A 12,671-nucleotide genomic window follows, 5' to 3' on the forward strand; every position below is an offset into this window, starting at 1 on the left:
GAGCAACAATTCCATCTATATACCGCTGCACAGAGAACAGGACTTCTCATTCATTTTTACGCAGTAGGTACACATGCATGGGGGATGCGGGTGGCGCTGTGGGTTAAACCACAGAGCCTAGGACCCAACTGTGGTACCCATCAACCAGTATTCAGAAGCAAAGTAACTCTGGTGTTAGAGAAGACTGGCATCTGTCTGTCTCTGGAGACAATGAAAGAGTTCACCTTCGGGGTAAAGTCAAACCGTTTGAGAGTTACAGCACCTGTTGTGGCAGTAGAGACCGCTACAGGAGACACATGTTTTAATACAGCTGGGGCAGATGGAGATTTCTAGTTTTGCTGCTGCAAATGCACCATGACACTTCTTTTTTCTGCAGTCCTCCCAGCAATCCATCCCTCCTCTGGTCACTGCTCTGGAAACATATCCCGACTGTCTGTCTCCAGTCACTGCAGTCGTTTGCAAGGGATTCCCACATTTGCAGACATCTTTGTAACACAGAGTTGGTCTGCCAACAGGCCTGGTGCCTGAAGCCAGCTCCCCATAGTCCTTGGAGATCCTGCCATCTTCCATTCTGTGGACATGACCAAGACAGTGTAGATGTTGCTGAAATAGGAGTGGGAACATGCTGGGAATATGGGTTTGGGAGAGCACATCTTTGTTTGAAACTCTGTCCTGCCATGTGATGCCCAAAATCTTCCTGACGCAGTACATATGGAAAGCTCCTGGCAAGTTTAAGCTGCCCAGGGAAAGAGGAAAAACTTTTCTTGAGCAGTCTAGTCACTCTTTTCTGAGCCTTTTCCAGCTCTACAGTTTTCTTTGGGTACATCTGGTTTAATAGGGAATAAGAGTCTGTGGTGCATTTATTCTGTTCTACTAATAAATTTGTGGATGTTTATTCAAAACCTGCCAAGGAGTCCAAATCATTTTGTTGCTTTTTAAAGTAGTTTGTAAAAATATATGATAGACAAGGTAATGATATGTACAATTTTTAACATGCAGAGAAGAGGAATGTGTAAACAAACCAGAGAGGGGAGCTGAGGGAAGTCTTTGTAGGAGGAAGAGAGAGGGATGGGGGGAACAAAAAGGGGAAGAATAATGCAATGGATTATTTGGATTGATAATTTGTTTTGTTGAAACTGTAATAATAATAATAATAATAATAATAATAATAATAATAATAATAATAATAGAGTCTGTGGTGCATTTGGGTGGAGGTGATTCTGGCCTTCCATTTGTGGTGTCTAATGGCCACCCCCTATTAGAAATCAGACATGTTTAAAACATTCCAAATGATAGCAAGGATTAACTGAAGAAACCTCTCCCTCCAAAGAAGTCTACGTGCCCCTCTGGCTAAAGCAGCTCTCACACGTAGACTGTGATAAGAGACAGGGGCTTACACTGGTTTGTTTACACCAAGATCTAAGGTCAGCTTTAGATAACTTTGCTGAAAATGAAATAGCATGGGTTAAGGGGGTCTGGTCAGGAAGAGAGATGCTAACTCTGCTCAGCCTGTAAACCTTGCGTGCCAAGACCCCGTGACCCCCTCCTGCTCCCTAGGGAAATGAATAACGACACAGAACACAGCATATTTGTGGATTCTCTTTATTTTTCACTCTCCTAAAACCATAGCAAAACTATTCTCCCCCCCCCTCTCACACACTGATAGAACCCTTCTGAAATAAATAAATACTGTAATATAGTTTATACATTTTTTCTTTAAAATTAGGCACGAGAAACAACAAGGATTACAAGGAGAACATGGTACAAACTGCACCAGTGAGCCATATGGGCAATGTAATAACCATGGAATTGGGAGCAGAGATCACGCTTTAGAGAAAAGCTAAAGGTAGAGGGAATAACGAAATTATAATTTGCACCCCCCCAATTATAGCCTGCAACATTAGAAAGGTTGAGGGTGGGCTCCGTATAAAAGAGCAGATTAAAACATACAGAATGAAAAGTTGACAATTAAAAACAAGAGCTCCAGCAAATGAACTTGTTTATCTCCCACTGAAGTCAAGGAACTTCTTTGTGCTTCACTGTGCCACATTGTTTGGAGTGACACCTCAGCTTTTGTAGGTATAATATAAAGAGATGGGATGAACCCTTGAGAGAGAATAGCAGTGGTGCGGCTCTTTCAGGCCTAACAGGCTAGGTTTTCATAATTATGTCAGGTGACTGACATGCAGGTGGTCCTGCCCACCTGCCAAAATTGTTCCATAGATGTGGTAGGAGATAGTGAACAAGTAGAATTAAACACCCCACATTTGAATCCTGCTTTCTGCAGGGTTCTGGTGCATGAGAGAGTTTCCTGTGAGGATGTCTCTTATACACTCATACCAAGCAAGATTAAAGTCCCTGCACACGAAGTGCAGGATGTTCAATCCTGCAGGCTTCAGGTAAGTTAAAGAGTTCCTCAAAAGCACATACCCAAAACCTGCAGGTGTGTGTGGAACTCAGTCTTGCTTTCTGCAGGAATCAGCTGTGTGAGCAGCCAGTCCAGCTGCATCTCTACCTGCCCCACAGGTGACATTACCTATATGACATCAGGTGTGGGTCAGGTGGGCATAGTTTGGGGGAAATGGACTGGTGAACCAGATGGGGAAGACTGGTGGGCCAGAAGTTTTCCACCCCTGCATTTTGGATTCCAGCTAATCTCTGTTCCTTTTCTGCATGCCCCCACTACAACCAAGTTTCTTTTATTGTGCAGGTGACGTTTTGCCAGCCTGATTCTTTTATGTTCATGGGATTTGCTGCTCTGCCAGCATAATGGGATTTGGGATCACTTTTGTGCTGCACAGTGAAAAGGTTTGCACTTTTAGATACTGTGCTACACCAGCAGTATACTTTTTGAAATATTGAAATATTTGTGATATAGCATTTGTAGTTGTTGTTGTTTAGTCGTGTCCGACTCTTCATGACCCCGTGGACCAGAGCACGCCAGGCACTTCTGTCTTCCACTGCCTCCCACAGTTTGGTCAAACTCATGCTGGTAGCTTCGAGAACACTGTCCAACCATCTCGTCCTCTGTTGTCCCCTTCTCCTTGTGCCCTCCATCTTTCCCAACATCAGGGTCTTTTCCAGGGAGTCTTCTCTTCTCATGAGGTGGCCAAAGTATTGGAGCCTCAGCTTCATGATCTGTCCTTCCAGTGAGCACTCAGGGCTCATTTCCTTAAGAATGGATAGGTTTGTTCTTCTTGCTGTCCATGGGACTCTCAAGAGTCTCCTCCAGCACCATAATTCAAAAGCATCAATTCTTCAGCGATCAGCCTTCTTTATGGTGATATAGCATACAATTTAACAAATTGAAATGATGATAGAAAAAAATAAAATATTTGATATTTTAATTTCTCACTTATCATAACAAACATAAAAAACTAATAACCTTAGAAATGTATACCTTTAGGACTCAACCTCACCGATCAAATTTCAGTTAATTAATCTATCAATAATTAAGTCTTAGTATTTTGGCATGCTTTGGTCGCTTCTTCCATGTATGAAAGAGACACAGAAATGTTTCACTTTGCTAAATTTATGAAGGCAGAGTTACTTTCATAAGTGGGATGCAGGTGATTTGAAACAGGTAAATTCTATTGCTATGAAGACTCAAATAGGTAGTTCTGTTCTAGTTTTCTAAGATAATGCTCAGATTTGTGGGCCTCCAGGCTTTCTTTTATGAGAGTCATTCGGTCCACGATGATTACTAGAACGACAAAGAATTACTAATTGAATATACTGAGACTTAACAAGGAAATGAAAAGAGTGTAATGGTTTTTTTTGTTGTTTTTTTTTTGCTTTTGGAGCAAAAAATATGTATACCTAATGAATTCAAAGAATATGTGGCCTCCAAAGGATTAGCTAGAAGACTGTCATTTCAAGGACAAAGGAAATCTTAGTGGAAACAGAGTGATTCAAACAAAACTACTGAACCGTCGCTGGAGAGTCCTGAGCGGCCCTGTGCATACTTACAGGTCACGGGATCATTTATTGACTATTACACCTTCCTCCAAACAGAGATTTCATTTCAGACTTGATTTCATCAGCCACGGTCCTTGAACTGTGCTTCTGTCAATATAAACAACCCTTTAAACTGTTAATTTTTGCTCACTGGAAAACCTTTAAGAGAATTCTTACTTTTAAAGGATAACAACCATTTGAAGACTTTATGTTTCACTACATGTTTTTTTTAATAATAATTTTTATTAGTTTTCAATTACAGCCTCGTTATAACATTACTGATTTATAATAGAATTACTAATAAGGTAAAAAAGGTACAGGACCCCTGGACAGTTAAGCCCAGTCAATGGCAACTATGGATTTGCAGTGCTCATCTCACAAATTGTTCAAATACCAAATTATATAAATTATAAAAAGTGGCACCCCACATGCTAGAATTGATGGCTTGATGATTTTCTTTATTTCTGAGTTCCAAAATCTTATTAATTTCAATTACATTCCGGTCATAATAATAATCCCTTATACAACAACTGCAAAATTAATAACTTCTATTCATGTTGACACATTGACCTGAAGGACCAGGTGCGCAGCCTGGGAGTCATTTTGGACTCACAGCTGTCCATGGAGGTGCAGGTCAATTCTGTATCCAGGGCAGCTGTCTACCAACTCCACCTGGTACGCAGGCTGAGACGCTACCTGCATCGCCAGAGTGGTGCATGCTCTGGTTATCTCCCGCTTGGACTACTGCAATGCGCTCTACGTGGGGCTACCTTTGAAGGTGACTCGGAAACTACAACTAATCCAGAATGCGGCAGCTAGACTGGTGACTGGGGGCGGCTGCCGAGACCACATAACACCGGTCTTGAAAGACCTACATTGGCTCCCAGTACGTTTCCGAGCACAATTCAAAGTGTTGGTGTTGACCTTTAAAGCCCTAAACGGCCTCGGCCCAGTATACCTGAAGGAGCATCTCCACCCCCATCATTCTGCCCAGACGCTGAGGTCCAGCTCTGAGGGCCTTCTGGCGGTTCCCTCATTGCGAGAAGTAAAGCTACAGGGAACCAGGCAGAGGGCCTTCTCGGTAGTGGCGCCCGCCCTGTGGAACGCCCTCCCATCAGATGTCAAAGCGATAAACAACTACCTGACATTCAGAAGACATCTTAAGGCAGCCCTGTTCAGGGAAGTTTTTAACGTGTGTTATTTTAGTGTATTTTTGGTTTCTATGGAAGCCGCCCAGAGTGGCTGGGGAAACCCAGCCAGATGGGCGGGGTACAAATAATAATTATTATTATTATTATTATTATTATTATTATTATTATTATTATTATCATCATCATCATTATTAATATTAATAAAAAGTTCAGGGTGTCAGGAATTTTACTTTTTGAAATATGGCAACCCTATTTATTATTATAATTTATTATATTTGTATACTGACCTACATCTGTAGATCTCAAGCCCATACACAACATGACATTACAATATAAAAGCCACAAAATACATAGTAAAAAATGAGAACAACAAACCAATAATAACCCCCCTCCCACAGCACATTTATTTTAATCTTGTCTTGAAGAAATCCTTGATGCTTGTGGATGTTCATACACTCTTACTTTATATCCTCGTGTCTTGGGAACTAGCAGATGGACAACAAAAGTGAGGTCTGTGAGACCTTGTGGTGGCTAAGAAACGTTTGCTGCAAAGCTGGAAGGTCAAACACCCATGATCCACAATTCAGTGGTCTGAAGATCTCACTGAGCTTTCTACCTTTGAAAGCAAAAAGAAGAAGAAGAAGAAGAAGAAGAAGAAGAAGAAGAAGAAGAAGAAGAAGAAGAAGAAGAAGAAGAAAGGCTTATAATAATCAATCTTGATTAATTACTTATTTAGACAGATGGACTGCTTATATTCATCTATGCATTTAAATCAGGATTGACAGAACATTTTCATTGTGAGGGTCAGCTGGCAATGTTTTTATTTCCTCCCTCACTTCCCTTTCTTATATTTACAAATATAATTTCTTAAAATAAACAGATATTAAGGCTATTTTGGATACTTTTTTGCCACAATTCACTCATTCATTCATTCATTCATTCACTTATTCAACACCCCATCCTTCAGATTAAAGAAATCTAGTTTACAGCAACAGTCAAAAACAAATGAGAACATAAAATAAATAACAATATAAATAACAATTTAACTTACACAGTACAGCTCAGATCAAATGAATATGGTATCCCAACAATGCCGACAGATTGAAAGGCCTGTGCAAATAGATGAGATTTGAGACTTGGCAGCAGGTGACCTTCTGCCAAAGGCTGTTCTGGAAACCTAGTGCTGCCTACCTTTAGGTCAACAACAGCAAAAAGTAAACTCACATTAGTTTATTGTAATGTGTAAATTCAATTTATTTGTATGTAATTTATAGAGCATTGCTTCCATGACTACATGTGGTTGTGTTGTTTTTGTTGAATGGTTTCTTTAAATGTAAAGGTTCATCATTGTTCCACCCGATGTGTATGTCTTTAAGGGGCCAGAGCAAGGGCCAGAGTAAGATAAGGAGACCCAGCTTTACAGCTGTGAAGCATAGCAGGTGCTGCTGAGTTGTATTTGATTAAGGTGTGTCAGCATTTGGGTGTAGTATATAAGGAGCAGCACCTAGCTCTCCCATTACCCTGGGGGATGGGTTGGTGGTTGGGTCTGGTTTGGTTGTTAATGTATTTAGTGTAAAAGGAGTTTTTGTTTTTGTAATTAAAAGCTTGTTTAAGTTATTTTTGAGTCCCTTTTTTTAAATGCATGGTCTCCCCAGCAAGCTCTCTGCGCTACTAAACTGCAAACAGGCAACAGTTTTGCCTTCACAAACAATCACCTTGAAGATATCTGGTTGTATGAATCCACCCAAATAAAATATTAAACACCATGTCATTGACCGTTCTGTCTTTCCTTTTATGTGTGCTGAGGCAGGGATTGTAAAAAAACAAAAAAAGGGCATTTGGCATGGGGGTGAGGGGCTAGGACCTAGGTGATTCTCAGCCGGGAATGTTTCCAGTAAGTAATTGAATATGGGAATCTAATTTACAGCCACTCAGGCACCGCTTTGCACAAATTAGGCAGTATTATACCACTGTTAATGAGATTTCCACCCTCCCTATCATTCTTTGTTACAGGAGCAGCATCATAATCAAACTGAAATCAAATGACTTCCCTGAAGTCAAAGTGATTGCATAGACAGCAGGCCCCTTTGGGCAACTTATTAGCATCCGGTGTTGTATTTCACATTTTCACAAGTTTCAGGTTGGCCATTCTCTTTATGAGGGAGAGAAAAATAAGAGTACCCCAGATTTATTTTATTTACAAATGTACAAGTTGGAGGAGGGTGAGGCAGGCATATAGAAAGGCCCAAATCACATGATTATTGTAAACCATTATCATGAACCTAGGAATGAGTTTTGAGGCTAAATGCTTGTCCCCTGTTCCATCATTCACTTGCTTTGGTATGAGGGTTATGGCTTGTATTAAGCCAATAGTTCCACAGTTCAGGCATAATGGGGACCTCTAAGAACATAGACAGCTGCCTCAGGACCCATCTGTGATACACATTTAAAGTAGTATCATACCACTTTCACAACTTCCCCTAAAGGATTGTGAGAACTGTAGTTTGTTAGGGGTGCAGATAGTTCTTAGGAGATCCCACAGAGCTACAATCTTCAGAGTTTCATAGGAAGAGGGATTGCCTGTTAAAACATTCTGGGAAACGAAGCTCTGTATGCAGCAGATTTATCAGTACAATAACATATCACTGGTGTTGCCCAAATGCCCAGGAAAGCAAAAACATCTTGGTGCCAAAACAATGACAGTGTTGGCATCAGCAGAGAGCATTCCATAAACAAGCAGTTCTTGCTCCCATCTAGTGCGGTTCCTTTCTTACAGAAAAGCAGGTTTTGCTAATGATACCATGGCCCATACTTGGTGGTATGTAGCTATGATGACATCACTAGACAAGTTCCTTCCGTGCCTAGCTACACCAATCTGTACTCTCCATTTTCAAGTTATCCACTATATTTACCTTTGCAATTGCAGTATATTTTATAGATTCCTTTTCATACCATTAGTAATATTCATCAACTCGAGCTCATCAAATTCTGCCTCAGCAGGGGGTTTGTCTCGATGACCTTGAAAGTCCCTTCCAAATCTATATAGTTATATGAAAATCCAATGGAGGCAAATGGCCTCAGATACTATTTAATTTGGGCGACGACATTTGAGTTTTGGAAGGCAAAATTAAGTCTCAAGTGGCAAGTTTTGTCTCACTAAGGAAAGCTCTCGCTCCTTGGCCATTGTCTTCGTCTTCCCAGACTGCTCCCTGATTTTTTTAGATGAGTATAAAACCTGATTGCAGTGACTTAGGGTAGTCTGGATTTCTGCCTGGGGTTATTCAATTGGGTCATTTATGAACCTTTGAAGGGAATACTTTCCCCACTAACTTTCATCAACACTATGCAAAAGTACTTCCTTTGGAGAATATAAATTTTTATTAAAAAAAGTTTGAGAAGAATGACCTGCTATGGTTGCAACATATACAGAAATAATAAATAAAGGTGGGAATCATCATAATCAGTTGTGCTTATTTATAGATATAATTCTGCTGCCAAGTAATCAGAGAAAAGGAAATTGATATTACATCATTCTCTGCAACCTGGACACAGGGAAATAGCACTTCATCGCTGTCCAAATCTGGCAGAAGTGATGGGAATAATAACAAACTATAATATAATTTTTACAGGTCCCTCCTTTTATTATATAACAGAATTATTCAGCATCAGCTATACTTACACAAGCTATTTTTGCACACATGTTATCATTACTGCAAAAATAGAAATGAATGACTCGTTACTCCACTGTTTTTCTCATACCGTTTTGTTAAATCACTTTGTAAGAGAATATTTTCTTGGCTCGCCCTTTAGCAGATGGAGAGAAGAAAACAAGGAGGTGGAAATTACTTAGTTATTTTCACACATTATTATTTTTCTCTAGACCCCCTATTCCAGCAGCAATACTGTGTTCTTCCCATAGGAACTGGCCATCAAAATAGGACAGCAAGTTGGGTAATCCCTCTAACACTTTTGCCAGAGCAATAATTGGTTGGACTTCCCCATCACAAAAATTGGAAGTCCTGCTGCAGAAGGTTGTGGAGAACCTCAGTGTATGTGTTTGTGTTTGTACATGCACGGACATCTCTGTAAAAGCGTGTATATAATGTTTGCATATGACACATGCACACTTGTATGAAGTAGTCTTGCCTTGAGTTAGCCCATCAGTCTGCCTAGCCCAGTGTTGTCTTCTCCAGGCTCTCCCACTGATAATTTTAAATGGAGATGCCAGAGATTGAACCTGGGGACATCTGCATGCAAAGCACAGGTCACACTACTGAGCTATGATACCCAAAGAAGGATGGATGCTGTGTGGGAGGAGATCCATAAAGAGATCTACTGAGCCAAAAGTGAAAGAGTCCTTTCAGAAGAGAGACGACAGGGCTAGAAAATGGTTTCCCAGAGTGTGTGTGAAAGGAAGCCATCTTAATTTTGGGAGCTCAGTGAGATGCAGTGCTGGACCACTGCAAAGAAGAATAACAATGAGTGACCTCTATAAGTATGTTACAATATCTAATGATTTGATAAAAATGGACAGTTTTTGGTGGAATAAAATAACTATTAGACATGGGTATGCCACTTCCATTAAAAAGAGCAGGATGAAGCTGGCGAGTCCCTGACCCAGGCTTGGCAAGTGGATGTTCCAACAGGCAAGTGGCCATTAGCAGGGGGTAAACATAAAAAGCTGGGCTGAGTTTAGGAAAGGAAGCAGCTGGAAGCAGATAACAGGGGAAATGCTCAATAAACACATGCTGTTCACTCTCAGAGCCTATTTCCGTTTATTTTCCCCCCTAGGCCACTGATTATTTATATAAAAGCAGCAAACTCTGAGGCCCTCTGATGAAAGACTTTTTTGTTTCAGACCTGGCTATGTACTAATGATTCACACAACAGGCTGTTGATAACCCAAAATAATTCACTGATAACAGATCTCAAAATGGCGGTGGTGGCGGGGAGAGACATAAAGGCATGACAGGGATAGGCTAAGGGTTCCTGAGAGACTTATTCTCATGGCCTGCTGGAGCATTTTGTGGCAATTACAGGTTATGAGGTGCTAATCTTTTCCTTTATTTGAAGTTTGGCCGGCCCCTGAGGTAATTAATCTGGCCAAGTCTGTTAGCATTCAGTTCACAACCTGCTTGCCCCAGAATCTTAGAATTCAAAACAGTTTCATTCCACTGCCCAAAGTGAGACAAGTGTCCAGTCCTAAGCAACTGACATGGAGGTTGTGTGTTGTTGTGTGTCTTTCCCCCTTTTGCTCCCTGTATATTTTAAACTTTATTTCAAATAAATTTCCATGTAGAGAGGAAGTCATTTTTCTCTCATGTCAGAATGTAGATAATTTGTACCACATCGCTTTCAATGCCATTGTTTAATATAACAGACTTCCTTGTAGATTAGAATAAAATCTGTTAATTTAGATTATTTTTAATTTGCACGCTTTCATTCTTTTTATTTATTTCTTTTTAATATATGTTTATTTATCAGAAATAAATTATATTTTTACTTTTCATCACAGCACACAATATATCGCCAGAAGGTCTTTACTGTGGTAGCAAAAATACAAATAAAGGAAACTAACCACAAAAAGACAAAGAATAAAGATTTAGAATTAAATGTGTTTTTTTCGTTGTGCTGCCAGTTTATACTTTACTCATAAGCAAAACAGTTCTGGATTACATGCCACATAGCCTTTGCAATATTTTTATACTGAGTTTTACTATTATAGTATTGGATCAATTTCTAACATTCTAGTGATTTTTTCCCCCTTTATTGCTTCCCATCCCACAAGTTTGACACATTACTATTCTATGCCAAATTGTTTGTTCCTACAACAATAGATGACAGCTCTTGGGTATTACAGTGTTTAGCAATCAACATTGTGTCTGCTGCTAATATATACTGTGTTTACATTTTTTGGCAATTCTTCATTCAGTTTCCTCAGCAATATGATTATAGGGTCCCATTTTAATTAATATATTCTGCCATTTCATTAATCTTTCTTAACTTTAAATTGAAATCAGGAGATTTTGGGGGATCTGGGGAATGCCGTGGATGTAAGTGCATCTTGATTTCAATAAGGCATTTACAAAGTCCCTCATGATATTCTTGTGAAGAAGCTGGTAAAATATGGGCTGGTTGAGGCAACTGTTAGGTGGATTTGTAGCTGATTGACTGACTGAACCTAAAGAGTGCTCAGTAATGGTTCTTCGTCATCCTGGAAAAAAGTGACAAGCGGGGTGCTGAAGGGTTTTGTCCATTGTTGTTCAACACCTTTGTAAACAGAAGGAATTGAGGGGATCCGCTCATCCAATTTGCAGATTGGAGGGGAGGGAGGGGCAGCCAAGGCCGCAAATACAGAATTGGGGTTCAAGATAATCTTAACAGATTGGAGAACTTAGCCAAAACTAACAAAATGAATTTCTGTAGGAAGAGCCAGCTGCACCAGCTGTTTAGTATACATTCAAACTTTGTAAGTGGTCTAAAAACAAAATGGTGCATGGATTTTCAGTGGACAACTTTTGATTGATTTTATTTTCTCTCACAAAATTCAGAACATTTTAAAAAAGAACTGTCTGAAGGACATATAATATTGTTAATATGACTTGCTATCATGTTCTGAGTTTCATCTAATTTATTGTGGTTATCCAAAATATTTTTGTTTTATGTCAAAACAAGAAAATGGAAAGCATGTCAGTATTTGCCTTACTGCATATTAACTGATCAGCTGTTCATTCAATTAAGTCATGCAGGTGTTAGCTTTTAGAATCTAATTTTCTGTTAGTATCTATCTTTCAAGTTTGCAAATAGTGTCTGTTGTGTTATACTGTATGTTGCCAGAGCCTTTTCTGTACTCTGTCTGAAATATTGTCTCTTTCTATCCCAGTTGTTTTGATATGTATTTTTGATTAAATCTGAGTTCATAATAGTATAATGTAGTTTGCTCAAACATTGCTGTTTTGTTATTCAGCCATTAAAGTTTCAACCTTTGACAGTGCTCTTCAGGTTCCACACCCCTTCAACAAACACATAGCAATGTGTATCATATGAAATTATCAAAACAGAGGTGGGTCCTGTTGACCATACCTGATTTGTCTCTAAGATTTTAGCATATCATTCACAAATAACTTCCTCAATTAGATTAAACAAAGCATTATTACTCCAAATTTGTAATGTTTGGTCATGTATTTCTTCATTATAGCTATTTAGGTTGTTTATTGCTGTTAATGGAGACAGTCCCTGGCTCAATTTCCTATTATATTTGAACAGAAGTACTGTTTTTGGGGGACAGGAGACGGGCAGGTGTGGAGGATTCCCTGGTCCTGAATGGGGTAACTGTGCCCCTGAAGGGCCAGGTGCGCAGCCTGGGAGTCATTTTGGACTCACAGCTGTCCATGGAGGCACAGGTCAAATCTGTGTCCAGGGCAGCTGTTTACCAGCTCCATCTGGTACATAGGCTGAGACCCTATCTGCCTGCGGACTGTCTCGCCAGAGTGGTGCATGCTCTGGTTATCTCCCGCTTGGACTAATGCAATGCACTCTACGTGGGGCTACCTTTGAAGGTGA

Source organism: Podarcis raffonei, chromosome 3 (genome assembly GCF_027172205.1).
Source record: "Podarcis raffonei isolate rPodRaf1 chromosome 3, rPodRaf1.pri, whole genome shotgun sequence".
NCBI lineage: Eukaryota > Metazoa > Chordata > Lepidosauria > Squamata > Lacertidae > Podarcis > Podarcis raffonei.